This window comes from Pristiophorus japonicus, chromosome 7 (genome assembly GCF_044704955.1).
Source record: "Pristiophorus japonicus isolate sPriJap1 chromosome 7, sPriJap1.hap1, whole genome shotgun sequence".
NCBI classification, from domain to species: domain Eukaryota; kingdom Metazoa; phylum Chordata; class Chondrichthyes; family Pristiophoridae; genus Pristiophorus; species Pristiophorus japonicus.
The window spans coordinates 215,261,095-215,278,958 of record NC_091983.1 but is presented as its reverse complement, the minus strand read 5'-3'; the positions used below and the strand labels follow the sequence as shown (position 1 = coordinate 215,278,958).

The window sequence follows — 17,864 nt, the reverse complement described above, 5'->3', positions numbered from 1 at the left end:
TAACATTTGGCGACAAGAATATAAGAACCTTTGTTTGCAAAATGAACACAATTGGATTTTTAGAGCGATTTGTGGAGGGAGGAGATTGGGCAAACTTTGTGAGCCGTTTGAACCAATACTTCATGGCCAACAAAATGAAGGGGGTCGACGATACAGATCGGCGCCAGACCGTGTTCCTCACTGTGTGTGGTTCAAAGATCTACGGTCTGATAAAGAATCTACTTATGCCTAGTGATCCAACAGAGAAAACATACGAGGAGTTGTGTACTTTGGTATGGGAGCACCTCAAGCCAGACGACGGTTTCACCATCTCGAGATACAGGTTTTATACACACGTTCGATCGGAGGGCCAGAGCGCGGTGGAATTTGTTGCCGACCTGAGACGTCTAGCGGGACCGTGCAAATTCGGGACGGTGTTGGCAGACATGCTGCCTGACTTCTTCGTTATCGGTATCAACCACAAGGTGGGAGAAATCATCGCCACCAGCAGTGCCGATTTAAGCAATATAGCTGCAAAGGCTGTCTGAGAATGGGGCATCTCCAGCACCTGTCCGCAGATGAGCAAGCGAGCTGCGACACACCACGTGGAGGATGAGAGTCAGACTAGTGCGGATCTGGATACGCAATCCAAGATGCCAGAGGAGGAAGTGTATGGACTGTACGCCTTCATAACCAAGAGTAAACCAATTTTGATTAATGTGAAGTTTAACAGGATACCGGTATCGATGGAACTGGACACAGGGGCGAGTCAATTGGTCATGAACAAGAGGGCATTTTATAAGCTGTGGGATACTAAGACTGTGAGGCCCAGGCTGAGCCCTGTTAACACCAAGCTGCACACGTACACCAAAGAACTGATAATGTGTCATATAACGGTGCGGTTCACGAGTTACCGCTGTGGATTGTTGCAGACAATGGCCCAACGCTGCTCGGCAGGAGCTGGTTGGAGAAAATCAGATGCGGCTGGAATGACATCAAGGCGTTGTCATCAGAGGAAGATACATGTGCCCAAGTATTGAGCAAGTTCCCCTCGCTGTTCGAACCGGGTATCGGCAACTTCACGGGAGCCAAGGTGCAGATCCACGTGGACTCAGATGCAAGACCCGTCCATCATAAAACTCGGGCAGTGCCGTATATGATGAGGGTGAAGGTCGAAATGGAACTGGAAAACTCCAGCGTGAAGGGATCATATCACCGGTCGAATTTAATGAATGGGCCAGCTCCATTGTTCCCGCGATGAAAAGTGATGGCACAGTCAGAATCTGTGAAGACTACATCATCATCATAGGCAGTCCCTCGAAGTGAGGATGACTTGCTTCCACGCCAAAAAGGATGAGTTCACAGATGTTTCAATAAAGGACTTGATATTCCAGATCCTGAACTACATCTTGGAGGGTGGAAGATGCCTGTGCGTGGATTTTTTTAACGTGTGGTGGCCGTTGCACACCAGCCACCACACGGGCTTGACAGAGCTCGGTCTTGGTCCAGTGGCAAGGATTAACCAAGACAACTGGTACTGAGCACGCACACATATCGCAGTGTGGGCTAGCTCATGCTGCCCCTGGGCCTTCGCCTCTTCTCGGCCCCAGACTCATGATTCTCCTGGGCCCCGGTCACTTCCTTCTCCAAACTCTTGCCGCTTCTTCGCCCCTCCTACTGTGCCTGCCCGCACTGCAATCTGCACCTGACTTCGCAGCCGTAGCCCTCCTGCAGCAGCACGCGCTGCTTCCTGCAGTGGTATGCCGCCACACGCTGCTCTCTCTGATAGCCCCGGCCCAGACCGCGCTGATTTCCGGGCTACAATCAACAGGGTTTCGAAACAAGATCAATACCCATTACCGAAGGCTGGAGATGCTAGCCAGAAGGAAGCCGTTCACAGTACTGGACTTGACGTCAGCCTATATGACACAGGAGTTGGTCGAGACGTTGAAGAGACTTACGTGCATTAACACGCACAAAGGACTGTATATTTACCACAGGTGCCCATTTGGAATTCACTCAGCTGTAACAATATTCCAGAGGCAAATGGAAAGTCTCCTGAAGTCCGATCCCAGAACTGTCATGTTCCAAGATGACATCCTGATCACAGGTCGTGACTCCAAGGAACATCTGGAAGAGGTTCTATTGCGTTTGGATAGAGTGGGACTCAGACTGAAACGCTCGAAGTGCGTCTTCATGGCACCGGAGGTCGAATTCCTCGGGAGGAAAATCGCCGCTGATGGCATCAGACCTACTGACGTGAAAACCAAAGCCATCAAGAATGCACCCATGCCGCAGAATGTGACGGAGCTGCGTTCGTTCCTGGGTCTACTCAACTACTTTGGTAACTTCCTACCTAAATTGAGCACCTTACTTGAACCACTACACATGCTATTGAGAAAAGGCGACAACTGGGTGTGGGGCGCATCGCAAGACAGAGCTTTCGAGAAAGCCACCAATCTGCTTTGCTCGAACAAGCTGCTGGTACATTATGACCCATGTAAACGTTTAGTTTCTGCCTGTAACGCATTGTCATTTGGAATTAGTTGCGTACTTCAACAAGCCAATGAGTCGGGGAAACTTCAACCTGTCGTGTATACATCCAAAAGTTTGTCTAAAGCGGAAAGAGCCTACAGCATGGTAGAAAAAGAAGCTTTAGCGTGTGTGTACGGTGTTAAAAAGATGCATCAATACCTGTTCGGTCCGAGGTTTGAATTAGAGACTGATCACAAGCCGCTCATTTCATTGTTTTCCGAGAGCAAAGGTATCAATACCAACGCTTCATCCCGCATCCAAAGGTGGGCACTGACATTATCTGCCTATGATTATGTCATTCACCACAAACCTGGCACAGAGAATTGTGCCTATGCTTTGAGCCTGTTGTCGTTGCCCACACCGAAGGTGGAAACGCCACAACCGGCGGATCTAATGTTAATCATGGATGTTTTTGAGAGTGAAGGAACCCCTGTCATGGCTCAACAAGTTAAGACTGGACCAGCCAGGACCCGATTTTATCGGTGTAAAAGGTTGCATCCTCAAAGGGGATTGGTCTGCCATACCTAAGCAAATGTGCAAGGAGGCCAAACGGTACATTTGTCGCAAGGACGAACTGTCTATTCAAACAGATTGCATATTGTGGGGCAATCTCGTTGTAATGCCCAAGAAAGGGAGAGAGAAGTTCGTGCGTGAGTTACACAGCACACACATCCAGGTATAGTGATGATGAAGGCCATCGCCAGCTCCCATGTATGGTGGCCAGGAATTGATTCTGAGTTGGAAGTGTTGTGTTCAGAATAAATTCACAGGACTTTATTACAAGCTCAAACTGTTGTGACCTTGGTCTCTTTATTCAGACTCCAGAGTGGAGAAGCAGCATGGTGAATCACCTGATATACCTGCTTGCCCCAGGGTGCACAGGTGACCCTTAGATCTCCCACAGGTGCGCCCCCTAGTGGCAAGTGTTACATATTGGGTGAGGTATACATACAGACATAACATCACTCTCCCGCAAAGTCTTATTGACAAGTTATTTGCAAGTTGAGGCGATCTGGCACCCTTCGTCCCCGGGTCGATCGCCTGAGTTGAAGTCCTGATGTGGCGGGTTCATCCTGGTTGACAGCAAGGCCGATTGTGTTAGTGGGTTGCTGGGGGCCAGGTCCTTTCACAGTGGTTCCTGGTTATCTGTAGTTTGTAGTTTGGTCTGGTCCAAATGCTTTCTGCATTTGCCCAGTACATGGTTTCACAATCAAACGCTCCATCTTCATCACACGCACTCCATTAAACTCCTTTGGCTAATACAGTGCTAGCGGCCCATCTGGGGCCCTGAAGATGGCCTACATCATTTATTCTCTTGTCGCATGGAGGAGCTGTGCGATCATGGTATATTCTCTGCTGATAGCATACAGAAGACTCGGTTCTGAGTGATTCTGTCTGGTGACTGCGTAGCACCCGGGATAGCCGGGTCTGTAGGGAGTCTACCGTGACACGTGTGGTGCTTGGCTTTGTGATTTGGGCTTCCTGCTCCGGACTATTGTCGCTGACCCTAAGGTCTGGCAAGCCCAGGATGGCCGATATGAACTTGAGACTTTCAGTAGTGACGGGAGGCCTCGTGGTCCCCGTGGATCCTGGGCCATGGTATGGAGGCCCCGGGCCACCGACTGTGTGTAGCCGCCCTGCCTTTCTTTGCAACATTGAAGGGTTGCCCCATAGGGGGCAATCTGATGGGATGGGCCTTTCGTCTTTGCGATGGATAAGCTGCAACATCCCGTCTATCGGTTCACCGTTGGCAGGTGGTAACGTGGGATCCTGGCTGGTCCAGGTCCTAAACTGGGGGGCGGTTACAGTTGACCCCTCGCTTTCTAGCGCTGCCACGACCACAGTAGGTCTGCAGACTGCGCCATTTCCACCCCGTGGTGGGCAACGGTAGCCAACTGAGGGCATTAGCACCGTTCTCAGTGCCTGGCCCATGGCGGATCATGTTACAGTGCACAGGCAGTGTTAGACATTCTCGAAACAACACATCGATAGTGGTGCCCCTGCTCTCCCAAAACTGTGGGATGGGCAGCTTGTTTGACTCGAGCAAATATTGGGACCTTGTTTGGTACGTTTCTTTTGTCCCATGGACCCAAGCTGCTGCCTTGGTTAACTTATTGGATACATGTACAACCGGTTGGGGCTCGCCCGCTACTTTGGCTTGCTGCACAACACTCCCAACCCCATGTGGTAACACATCACTTGCTACGAATACTTTGTTAGACAAATATACAACTGGTTGGGGTTCGCCTGCTACTTTGGCTTGCTGTACAACACACCCGACCCCTTGTGATAACACATCACTTGTTACAAGTACTTTGTCAGATAAATATACGACTGGTTGGTGTTTGCCCGCTACTTTGGCTTGTTGTAATGTACCCCCCCGACCCCATATGATAGTATATCATTGGACGCGAAAGAACGCTCACATGGGTTACATAGTGCAAATAACTTATTGGAACATGGTGGGTTCCTGGCCTTCTCAGCGGCCGCCCCTTACCTTTGCCCCAAACCCAGTCTTCTTCCTTGCTGGGCAACACATTCCTCTGTTTCGTTGTGGCAATATCCCATGGTCTGGACGCACTCTTGTCCCGTGGCCTGGATGCACCTTCATCCCATGGTCTGGATGCACTCTCATCCCGTGGTCTGGACGCACCTTCGTCCCGTGGTCTGGAGGCACTTTCGGCCCGTGGTCTGGACGCACTCTCATCCGTGTCCGTGATGCCGACTGCCGCGATCTTCCTCCCCAGGGATTTAGCCTCTGGCGTCGGGAAGACGCATTTGGATCGTTTTTGCCGGAGTCCCGCTCTGCATAGTCGACCTGGAGCCTCTTCCATCGTCGCCAAGTGGTCATCGGCTTCGGGTGGTGGGTACCGCGCCTGTACCGCTGCTCGGTCGATCTTCACCTCCTCGTGGTCGTGATGAGTGGCCTGTGCCTCGGGGATCTGCAAATGGATCTGCACTTCGATGCCTGGTTCAGCTGAAGGTGGGGGTTTGCTCAGCCTTTGAGCAGGGGAGACATCGTTCGCCGGAGAAGGTACGCCGATCTTCCCAGTTCCATCGAATCTTCCCCATCCACCTTCTACCAAGCAGCGTTGGCCCATCACCTGAAACAATCCACAGTGGTCTGGTATCAGTTCCTTGGTGTAGGTGCGCAGCTTTGCCTGAATCGGGATCAGCTTGGGTCGCTGTGCTTTGTCGTCCCACTGCCTCTCGAATGTCTTCTGGCTCATAACTGATTGACTCGCCCCCGTGTCTAATTCCATGGAGACTGGAGTGCCGTTGAGTTCAACTTTTAACATTATCGGAGGGCTTTTGGTGGTGAAAGTGTGTATCCCATATACTTCCTCTTCATCCTCAGGTTGCGTTGCCTCTCCTGCTCGTTCAGCGTGATCCTCGCTGGATCGGTTGTCCTCTCCTGACTCTGCCACGTGGTAAATCACAGGTTGTTGGCACACTCACTGGAGGTGCCCCATTGTTCCACAGCCCTTTAACACATAGGGCTTGAATCGACATTGATGAAACATAGGCCCCAAGTTTCGTGCCGCGGCGAAAATGGCGCACCTCCGAGCTGGGCGCCTGTTTTTCACGCCGAAAACTACGCCTAAAAAAAGTCCGATATTCTCGAGCTCCTTGGAGCTCTCTGTCTGCTTGGCGCGGCGCGCTCTTCGCAGCAGGGGGCAGAGCCTAACACTCGCGCCGATTTTCTAAGTAGCAGGGGGCGGGTACAATTTAAATTAGCCTTCGTGGTGCCGGCAACCCTGCGCGTGCGCGTTGGAGCGTGCGCGCACGCGCAGTCTCACACAAACATTGGCACTCGGCCATTTTTAAAAATACTGCAGAAAAAGTGAAGATTTGTTTCTTGGACCCTGCAAAGGCTTGTAATTTAATTTTTTTTGATATTTCTGAGTGTGAGGGAGTGCTTTTAGCAGCACTGCTGAATAAATCACCTGCTGAAATCAGTGAGTTCAGCTTTTCACTGCTAAACTTGCAGAACCGGTGCTGCATTGGTACATGCAAATTAAGGGCTGTGTGTTTGGAGAAATAAGAGTGCCAATTCAACTTTGCAATAATACGTGGTGTTGACAATGCAGCACCCATTCTGCAAATTTAAATATAAAACTGTCGATGTGGCTGCCTCTCCCTGTCCAAATGGCCTCAGTCCCCCTCACAGCTCGAAGGCTGCTGCTGTATCTTCGGCTGCCGGCCAGCCACTGACGCCGCTGATATCCTATGGCCGAATGGCCTCACGTCCGTCCGCTGCTGATTCTTTGGCTGCCGGCCAGCCACTGACGCCGCCCCTAAAGCGTGACCGAATGGCGTCAAGAACCTTAATGAACTGCGTGTGTCCTGCGTTGATTCTTCGGCTGCCGGCCAGCCACTGACGCCGCTGATATCTCATGGCCGAATGGCCTCGGGTCTGTCCGGTGCTGTTTCTTCGCGGCCAGCCACGAAGAGAATGAAGGCCTGCCTCAAGCACTGCAGCTCAGCTCGAAGCTTGCTGCCGCTGCCGTCGAGATACTGACGCCACACCGCTGCCTGTCTCCAACATGAAAGGCCTGCCTGAAGCACTTTAACACAGGTAGGAACATGGTTTATTTAATCTTTTCTTTGCTTATAAATTTTTATTCAGGTTTGATTTATTTGTATAATATTTGTATAAGTATAACTAAGGATTGATTGTAGAATTTAATGACTTCCCTTCCCCCCCCCTCCCCCCCCCCACCTCGTTCCCGACGCCTAATTTGTAACCTACGCCTGATTTTCTAAAGTGTAGACAAGGTTTTTTCGAGCGTACAAAAATCTTCACTTACTCCATTCTAAGTTAGTTTGGAGTAAGTTTTCACTCACGAAACTTTGAAATCAGGCGTAAGTGGCCGGACACGCCCCCTTTTGAAAAAAAAATTCTGTTCCAAAGTGAATCTGTTCTAACTGACTAGAACTGGAGCAAACTAAATGTGGAGAATTCCGATTTCTAAGATACTCCGTTCTACACCAGTTGCTCCTAAAAATCAGGAGCAAATCATGTGGAAACTTGGGGCCATAGAAACATAGAAAATAGGTGCAGGAGTAGGCCATTCAGCCCTTCGAGCCAGTCAATGAGTTCATGGCTGAACATGCAACTTCAGTACCCCATTCCTTTCTCGCCATACCCCTTGATCCCCCGAGTAGTAAGGAGCTCTATGACTGCCCCCGCAGCGCTAACACGGTGCTAATGGATACGCATTCACGGCCCACGGTGGCCTCTGAGTCACTCTAGGCCTAGGTCTCGCCTCTGCGGTTGTGTGTGCCCTGCCCTGTACAGTTCTGCCTGCTGAAAACATTATTTTAAGCACAGTACTTGCTGGTGAGCTTCGATTCTGTGAAGATATCTGTTTCATGTTATCGCTCATGGATATGAAGTCTTGGGCTGTCGTGATAGCCTTGCTCAGATCCAGGGATTCGGCAGACAGCAGTTTGCGAAGAATTCCAAGCACAAAAAAAGTCCCGCGGCATTTCCCCCACAGATCCTGCAAATTTGCACTGTCCCGTAAGGCGTCTTAGGTTGGTGACAAAACTCGCCACGTTCTGGCCCTTGGAGCGATGGTGCGTGTAAAAGAGATATCTGGCCATCAAGATGCTCTCCTTCAGCTTGAGGTGTTCCCGAACCAGCATACACAGCTCTGTGTAAGACTTGTCCATTGGTTTGACCAGTGCCAGCAGATTTTTGATATTGAAGACCCACATATGGTGAGGAGAATCGCCCTGCGCTTGATCGCTGTCTCAGCCTTGTCCAGTTCATTGGCCACGAAGTACTGGTCGAGGCGCTCAATGAAGGCTTCCCAATCATCACCCCCAACAAATCTCTCAAGAATACCAACGGCAGCCATTACTGCAAGAAAGTTCGTGATCCATTACTCGTCGCCAATTTGTTGTGTTCAGAATAAATTCACAGGACTGTATTGCAAGCTCAAACTGTTGTGACCTTAGTCTCTTTATTCAGACTCCAGAGTGGAGAAGCAGCATGGTGAAATACCTTTTATACCTGCTTGTCCCAGGGTGCACAGGTGACGCTTAGGTCTCCCAAAGGTGTGCCCCCTAGTGGCAAGTCTTACATATTGGTGAGGTTTACATACATACATAACTGGAAGCATGTGTGCATCAGTGCAACACTTGCATGCAGCTGAGCAACGCACCAGCGTAATCGCTGCTGAGTCTGTGGTCATGGCCATCCAAACCTTGGTCAAGGGTCACATGTAGATTTTGCAGGTCCATTCCTGGGCAAGATGTTTTTAATGGTGGTGGACGCTTATTCGAAGTGGATAGAATGCATAATCATGTCATCCAGCACGTCATTGGCAACCATAGAGAATCTCAATGTCATGATCGCGACACATGGTCTGCCTGACATAGTGGTGAGCGACAATGGGTCGTGCTTCACCAGTCAGGAGTTTCAGGAGTTTGTGAAACTCAGTGGCATAAAACATGTAAGGCCAGCACCGTTCAAGCCTACGTCCGACGGGCAAGCTGAACGTGCAGTACAAATTATCAAGCAAAGCATGAGGAGAGTAACCCAAGGGTCACTGCAGACCCGCTTGTCCTGCATACTGCTGAGTTACAGGACAAGACCCCACACACTCATAGGGGTCTTGCCTGCTGAACTCATGATGAAAAGAGATCTTAAGACCAAGCTATCTCTGGTACACCCGGATTTAAATAATCATGTTGAATATAGAAGATAAAGTCAACAAGGGTACCACGATCGGCCAACTGTGTCACGCGAGATTTCTGTTAATGATCCTGTATATGTGTTGAACTATGGTCAGGGTCCCAAATGGATCGCTGGTACGGTCATGGCCAAGGAGGGCAACAGAGTATTTGTTATTAAGCTCAAGAATGGATCAGACAAAGCTGAGACACACAGATGAGCCAGAACAGTCGGACGAAAAAACCATCGACGACCAGCCAACCTACCAGCAGTCTTCAGAGGACTCAAGGGTCATCAGTGAACCCGGAATTTCCATCACGGACCTGTTCAATAAAAATGGACTTGCAATTCCTAACATGGCCATTGCCACCCCCAACAAGTCAGCCATCCAGCCACCAGCCACAACAGACCCTGCACACTCACCCAAGGCCGGAATCGAACTGAGACGGTCAACCCGAGAGCGCAAAGCACCGGACCGTCTCAACCTGTGAAAGACTGTGATAAGATCTCAGAGGGGGGTATTGTTATGTGGGGTGCCGCAGGGCTCAGTGCTGAGACCCCAGCTATTTACAACATACATCAATGATTTAGATGAAGGAATTGAGTGTAATATCTCCAAGTTTGCAGATGACACTAAGCTGAGTGGCGGTGTGAGCTGTGAGGAGGATGCTAAGAGGCTGCAGGGTGACTTGGACAGGTTAGGTGAATGGGCAAATGCATGGCAGATGCAGTATAATGTGGATAAATGTGAGGTTATCCACTTTGGTAGCAAAAACACAAAGGCAGAATATTATCTGAATGGTGGCAGATTAGAAAAAGGGGAGGTGCAACGAGACCTGGGTGTCATGGTTGATCAGTCATTGAAAGTTGGCATGCAGGTACAGCAGGCAGCGAAGAAGGCAAATAGTATGTTGGCCTTCATAGCTAGGGGATTTGAGTATAGGAGCAGGGAGGTCTTACTGCAGTTGTACAGGGCCTTGGTGAGGCCTCACCTGGAATATTGTGTTCAGTTTTGGTCTCCTAATCTGAGGAAGGACATTCTTGCTATTGAGGTTCACCAGACTGATTCAGGATGGCAGGACTGACATATGAGGAGAAATTGGATCGACTGGGCCTGTATTCACTGGAGTTTAGAAGGTTGAGAGGGGATCTCATAGAAACATATAAAATTCTAACGGGACTGGACAGGTTAGATGCAGGAAGAATGTTCCCCATGTTGGGGAAGTCCAGATCCAGGGGATACAGTCTAAGGATAAGGGGTGAGACATTTAGGACCAAGATGAGATCAGAGAGTTGGTAACCTGTGGAATTCTCTACCGCAGACAGTTGTTGATGCCAGTTCGTTGGATATATTCAAGAGGGAGTTAGATATGGGCCTTACGGCTAAAGGGATCAAGGGGTATAGAGAGAAAGCAGGAAGGGGGTAGTGAGGTGATGATCAGCCATGACTTTATTGAATGGTGGTGCAGACTTGAAGGGCCGAATGGCCTACTCCTGCACCTATTTTCTATGTTTCTATGTTTCTATGTACATTCTGTTTGTAGCCACCAGATGACATCATTGTTGGAGGCCACTTAGCAGCATGCACATGGTGCTGCTCAGGTATAAAAGGCCAGCCATTTTGAGAGTCAGGCACTTTGGGCCTAAATAATGCAAAAGCAAGGTTGTACCTTGCTTAGTTAAACAGTACTCAGTTTGAACCTTTATTGCATACATAACAGGGACCAATCAGAAACAAAGGGTGGAGCATGTTGGCCATTTTGGCAGTACAAATAAACGTGTCCTAAAATAATACGGCGACAAGCTACAATGTCCAACAAATGCAGAGAAAACCACTGATTGTAAGGCATAACACGAGATCCTATTGTAAAGGCCATACGTTAGTTTGGGGTTTTGAAGACATTGTGCCAACAAACGATTGGATGCAGATTCACACTGCAGCTCTCCACAGTTACCTCAGTTATGCTGTTGTGTGAGGCAACAAATGGATAGCAAGGACTGCCACACAGAGAGAACCTTGGCAAAGGTTCCAGGATCTATCCAAACTATTTCCATAGGTTGTAACTAAACTGATGGCCAATATCATTCAGACAAAAATTACAGATTGGTCCTTTTATCTGTATTTATGTGGTTCCTACTTTATACTCTTGGAAGAGTGATATTTGTATTAGCAGGTACAGCAAGTAATTAGGAAGGCAAATGGTATGTTAGATTTTATTGCATGGGGATTGGACTACAAGAGTAAGGAAGTCTTGCTACAATTGTACAGGGTCCTGGTGAGGCTACACCTGGAGTACTGCGCACAGTTTTGGTTTCCTTGCCTAAGGAAGGATATACTTGCCTCAGAGGGGGTGCAACAAAGGTTCACTAGATTGCTTCCTGGGATGAGAGGGTTTGCCTATGAGGAGAGATTGAGTAGAATGGGCCTCTACTCTCTGGAGTTTAGAAGAATGAGAGGTGATATTATTGAAACATATAACAATTCTTAGAGGGTTTGACAGGGTAGACAGGCCTACTCCTGCTCTATTTCTAGGTTTTGTTTAACTGTGGGCACTATATTATTATAGCTAAGGTGCAATTGTCAGTGAGGCAGAACTTTCATTACCCTTCTGTTTTTTTTACACCAACATTTATACACATTCTCATGTTCAAACAAAGTGCTTTATAATAAATTATTTTAAATGCAATGACAGGCCAGGGTGGCTGGGCCCAAAATTTAGCAGCAGTTGCTGCTGCTCATTACTTTCTTATTCCCGGACTCTTCCTGAACTCCCATTGCTCCGATTTTTTTTTTTAAAGATGTAAATCCTGTCCTTTCTGAAGTGCCACTCGCTGGTTACAATTGAGAGACGGGAAGAGGAGATTTTTTTGGTGTGGCCCAGGCTGAAGAAGTTTGACAAACACTGAATCGGGGCATTTTGTTCAAATTTATTGTCAAGAATGAAAATTGTCTTGAGAGAACCTTGGGACGCCTGGCCCCCGGAATCCTTTCCACAATTTTGCTGCAAGTTGCATCTGCGGCCGTGCCTGTTATTATACAAATGCAGCAACCGATTCAGCACCATGATGAGATGAATGACAATTTAACAGTGTCTTTGTTTGATAGTATTGGTTGATGGAGAAATGTTGGTCAGGACAACACTCTACTTTGAATAGTGCCACAGGCTGTTTAACATCTACGTGAACCATCAGAATAGGCGGCAGGTTTAACATTGCAAAACATTTCATGGGTGGCACTCCTGCCCACCAGCGCCACACTGGAGTGCTTGCCTGGATTATGAGCTGAAACTCTATTATGGCGTCTGAATCCACAGCCTTCTGACCCAAAGGAGAGAGTGCTACCAACCAGGACTGGGAACATTAGGAACAGGAGGAGGCCATTCAGCTCCTTGAGTCTGCTCTGCTATTCAATTAGATCATGGCTGATCTGCACCTCAACTCCATTTAACCACCTTTGCTCCACATCCCTTGATACCTTTGCCGAACAAAAACCTATCGATCTCAGTCTCCAACTGACCCAGCATCCACAGCCTTTTGGGGAGAGAGTTCCAGATTTATACTATCCTTCATGAGAAAGTGCGTCCTGATTTAATTCTTGAATGGCCTAGCTCTAATTTTAAGATGATGTCCCGTCGATCTTGATTCTCCCACCAGAGGAAATAGTTTCTCTGTATCTACCCCATCGAATCCTTTTAACACTTTAAACATCTCGATCCAATCACCCGTCAATCTGCTATACGCAAGGAAATACAAGGCAAGCTTTTGCAATCTATCCTCATAATGATGCCCTTTCAGCCCTGGTACCATTCTGCTGAATCTGCACAGCACTCCCTCCAAGGTCAATATATCCTTCGTGAGGTGCGGTGCCCAAAACATACAGTATTCCAGTTCTGACGACAGGTCTTTGACTTGAAACATTAAGTCAGTTTCTCTCTCCACAGATGCTGCCTGACCTTCTGAGTATTTGCAGCATTTTCTGTTTCTGTACAGTATTGCAGATGGGGATCTGGCCAAGGCTGCGTACAACTGAAGCATAACATCCTCCCCTTTGTATTCCAGCCCCCTTGAGATAAAGGCCAATATCCCATTAGCCTTTCTGATTGTTATTTGTACCTGTGCACCAGCTTTGAATGATTTGTGTACCTGGACTCCCAAATCTCACTGCTCCGCTACAGAAGCTAATTTCTCACCATTTAGAAAATACTCTGATTTAGCTTTCTTAGGTCCAAAGCTGATGACCTCACACTTACCCACATTGAAATCCATTTGCCCCTGGTACCTTTGCAACTTCCTTCTTCCATCTGCACTACTTACTGTCCCTCCTAATGTAAAGCCATCTGCAAACTTGACTAGTTCCATTCTATGGTCATAAAGGCTATCTGAGATAGCACCAATTCAGTCGATTTGAGTAAAACCAACTTGCGCAGAGCAAGGTCCCACAAACAGCGATGGGATAAGCGATCAGTAATCTGATTTTCGATGGTGTTGGTTGAGTGATTAATATTGGCCAGGACAACTTTCCTGCTTTCCTTTGAATGGATGCATGAGATCTTTTACATCCACCCGCGAGGTCAGATGGGACCTTGGTTTAACGTCTCGTCTGAGAATCGGCACCTCCGACAGGGCTGCTCTCCCTCAGTACTGCACTGGAGTGTCACATCGCTGCAGTGATGTGATTAAGTGATCTCAAAAGGAGGGGGTAATTTTAGGAGGGGAAAAACTGGATTAACATGATATAATGGAAGAAAAATGTTTTCAAACAGAGTTATTTTAGTTGCTAGATATGATCAGCCCAGGGTTGCCAGTGTGTATATAATGGGATTGAGATGTGCTCCAATTAAAATATTGGTTCCAGCTGTCAGCCCAGGTGAGGAACACACACAAATTGTTAAAATATCTGATTTTAAAAAGTTAATAGAGCAACTAGCCAGAATCACTATAATCTAGTGAACTCTAACGGATGGTATACATGAAGAGAATCCAGTGACACATACCACTCCAGAACTGAACCCATCGACAGCTGCCATCAAAGCAGTATCTACTGATGGGAGGTTATGTTAACACTTTCATATTAAGAATACAGTGGGATTAACTAAGAAGAAGACAGTCCCAGAGTTACTGAGATTTCAGGAATGATTTATTTTTGTTATGTTCAGCAATCTTGCCCAAACCCTGGCCCTATTTGGATGGACCATTGACACTGGGTTGCCCCATGGTCACCAAACAAAAATTAGCACAAGGTCCCCTTTCCGCACACATGTGGTAGAAGAAACATACCATCCAATCAAACTTGAAGCAGCTCCACATAAGCCCACCCTGGACCTGTAAACTGCTGCTCTCGGCAGGTTCAGGAGCAGACCCACCAGCCTAGCTCCTTGGAACTTTCAAAAGGCTTTTGACAAGATCCCACACAAAAGAATAGTGTGCAAAATTAAGGCACATGGTATTGGGGGTAATGTATTGACGTGGATAGAGAATTGGTTGGCAGACAGGAAGCAAAGAGTGGGAATAAAGGGGTACTTTTCAGAATGGCAGGAGTGACTAGTGGGGTGCCGCAGGGTTCAGTGCTGGGAGCCCAGCTATTGACAATATACATTAATGATTTAGACAAAGGAATTGAATGTAATATCTCCAAGTTTGCAGATGACACTAAACTGGGTGGTAGTGTGAGCTGTGAGGAGGATGCTAAGAGGCTGCAGGGGGACTTGGACAGGTTAGGTGAATGGGCAAATGCATGGCAGATGAAGTATCATGTGGATAAAGGTGAGGTTATCCACTTTGGTGACAAAAACAGGAAGGCAGATTATTATCTGAATGGTGACAGATTAGTAAAAGGGGAGGTGCAACGAGACCTGGGTGTCATGGTACATCAGTCATTGAAGGTAGGCATGCAGGTACAGCAGGCGGTGAAGAAAGCAAATGGCATGCTGGCCTTCATAGCGAGGGGATTTGAGTATAGGAGCAGGGAGGTCTTACTGCAGTTGTACAGGGCCTTGGTGAGACCACACCTTGAGTATTGTGTGCAGTTTTGGTCTCCTAATCTGAGGAAGAATGTGCTTGCTATTGAGGGAGTGCAGCGAAGGTTCACCAGACTGATTCCTGGGATGGCAGGACTGACATATGAGGAAAGAGTGGATCGGCTAGGCTTATACTCACTGGAATTTAGAAGAATGAGAGGGGATCTCATAGAAACATATAAAATTCTGACAGGACTGCAAGATGTAGGAAGAATGTTCCCGATGTTGGGAAAGTCCAGAACCAGGGGTCACAGTCTAAAGATAAAGGGTAAGCCATATAGGACCGAGATGAGGAAAAACTTTTCACCCAGAGAGTTGTGAACCTGTGGAATTCTCTGCTACAGAAAGTTATTGAGTCCAGTTCGTTGGACATATTCAAAAGGGAGTTAGATGTGGCCCTTACGGTTAAAGGGATCAGAGGGTATGGAGAGAAGCCAGGGGTGGGGTACTGAGGTTGCATGATCAGCCATGATCATATTGAATGGCGGTGCAGGCTCGAGGGACCGAATGGCCTGCTCCTGCACCTATTTTCTATGTTTCTATGTTTCTATCCTTGGCAAATTCCCCTCCTAAAAAAAGGTGATCTTTCCCACGGTTACCAGTAAAGAAGGGAGAGGAGAGGGGGAAAAGAGAATAGAAGTGGAGGCGACATATTCATAAAAACATAAAAACACATTCACACAATCGGTGCGATTTAAATTTTTCAGAATCCAGGGTGGCTCCCTGAAGGAGATTAAACGCAGGACTCAACACATATCAGTGGATTGACTATTCACACCCACAATCTGACTGCAGCCACCTGGTGTGGCGGGGCAAGAGTTTCCAGCCGCCCCGACCATTCAGAAATGTATCTATCTTAAATGTACATTTTATATACACGCACACTATAGGTCGTGGGTTCGAGTCCTTCTTCTAATATATATGTATAAACTCAACCAAACCGACCATTTGCAGGTTGCCCACCAAGTCATGGAAATTGACCCACTCTCTGAAACTGACACTTTCGGTTCAGTGACTTGGGGCGAGCGGTTTCTGACAGCTCCAATATCCAAAGCGTGAACTCGCATTATTTCCACTGCTTTAATTTACAGTCCGGTTCCACGAGGGAGGCGTTTTCTATTTTGTCTTTACATTTAAATTAAATTTCAACATCACTGAAGCAACGCAACCGACTTGAATCGCGGCCACGCGGTTCTTCCCTCTGACCTGTTCTTGACTGGTTTGGTTAGGGGTTGATTGCTTCTTTAGCTCGTTCAGTCCACCTTGTCTTTCTCTCTCTCGCTCTCTCTCGTTCGGCTGAGCCAAGTGTTGCTGTGAGTTGTGACAGCTCCTGTGCCGATCCTTGAGTCTTCCCCTCCCCTGCTCGCCACGCCTCTCTCTCTCTCTCCAGTCACACTGAGTCGAGGTAACACATCGGATCCCGCGCCGCCCCCGTCCTCACACACCCGCGAAACCTGAGACCCAGTCATTCCTCGGAAAAGTACAAGATCAAACATCACGGCTTTAAACGGCTGGCCGGTTGTTCAAGGCGCCCCAATAACTGGGCTGGGGGGAAGCAGTTAGAAGGAAGGCAGTCAGGAGGCAATAGTAACAGTGCAGGCAAGTTAAGGTGGGCTGAACAAATCACTTACGGTTAAATGTGACTCTTGTGAACTCTCAAGTTGGGGAGAGGAGGGAGGGAAGGTGAGCAGAAGCATTTTTGCTGGCATTAAGCTGACAGACAGTGGCTTGCATTCTCGCCTCGAAGTCAGAAGGTGTGGCTTCAATGTTTTATTATAGGCTGGTTTCACATTTGAGAAAACTAATCCTAGGATTTTTCCTCCTGTATGTTTTCGCTTGGCCTCTTCATGCTCCATGGGCCCCAATCTGACGGGCAGGCAGGAGACCGTTGTGCCACCTTTCCAGTTCCTTTACTCGAACATCAAATCTGGGGCTAATGACACCGCACTTGTTCAGTCTGCCCGTGAGATTAACAACAATGTCCGCACTTCATCATTACAGGCAGGAATTACACAATCACTTTAAGCAAGGCCGGATGAGAACTTGGCGTTTTCCGCGTTTCTCGGCATTGTTGATGCTTGTAAGGGTATCGGCAAGAACGGTTATGCACTCCAGAGATTTGAGCTCATCATTTAGGCGGACGGTCCCAATGCAGCACTGAGGGAGCCCTGTCAGGTTGATGTAAAAGATCCCAATGCCATTAAAACATTCATTCCTCAACCAATGCCATTAAAACAGATTATCTGGTCATTGCTGTTTCTGGGAGCTTGCTGTACGCAAATTGTCTGCCACGTTTCTTACCTAACAATGGTGACTATATTTCAAAAGTACTTCATTGGCTGTAAAGTGCTTTTCGATGTCCCGAGGATGTGAAGGGCGCTATATAAATGCAAGTCCTTTCTATTTTGACGGTAACTGGCATGCGCGCGGCTCATTAGGATCACTTGTTGCATATTTGACCGTTTAACCCCGCCCCTTGACCATCGTTAATATTAAACATAACAACATAAAAAATAGGAGCAGGATAGGACTTCCAGAAGGCATTTGACAAGGTGCCACATAAAAGGTTACTGCACAAGATAAAAGTTCATGGGGTTGGGGGTAATATATTAGCATGGATAGAGGATTGGCTAACTAACAGAAAACAG

The 17,864-nt window shown here is 47.8% G+C and overlaps 1 long non-coding RNA gene across 1 annotated transcript in view; it reads right to left on the bottom strand.

Moving 5' to 3' along the window:
- Nucleotides 1–16,491, bottom strand: part of LOC139266936 (uncharacterized) — an 89,247-nt gene extending 72,756 nt beyond the window's left edge. The window contains exon 1 of the long non-coding RNA XR_011593806.1: nt 16,423–16,491. This is a non-coding gene — a long non-coding RNA (uncharacterized lncRNA). The remainder of the gene's footprint in view (nt 1–16,422) is intronic.
- Nucleotides 16,492–17,864: the final 1,373 nt, after the last annotated feature.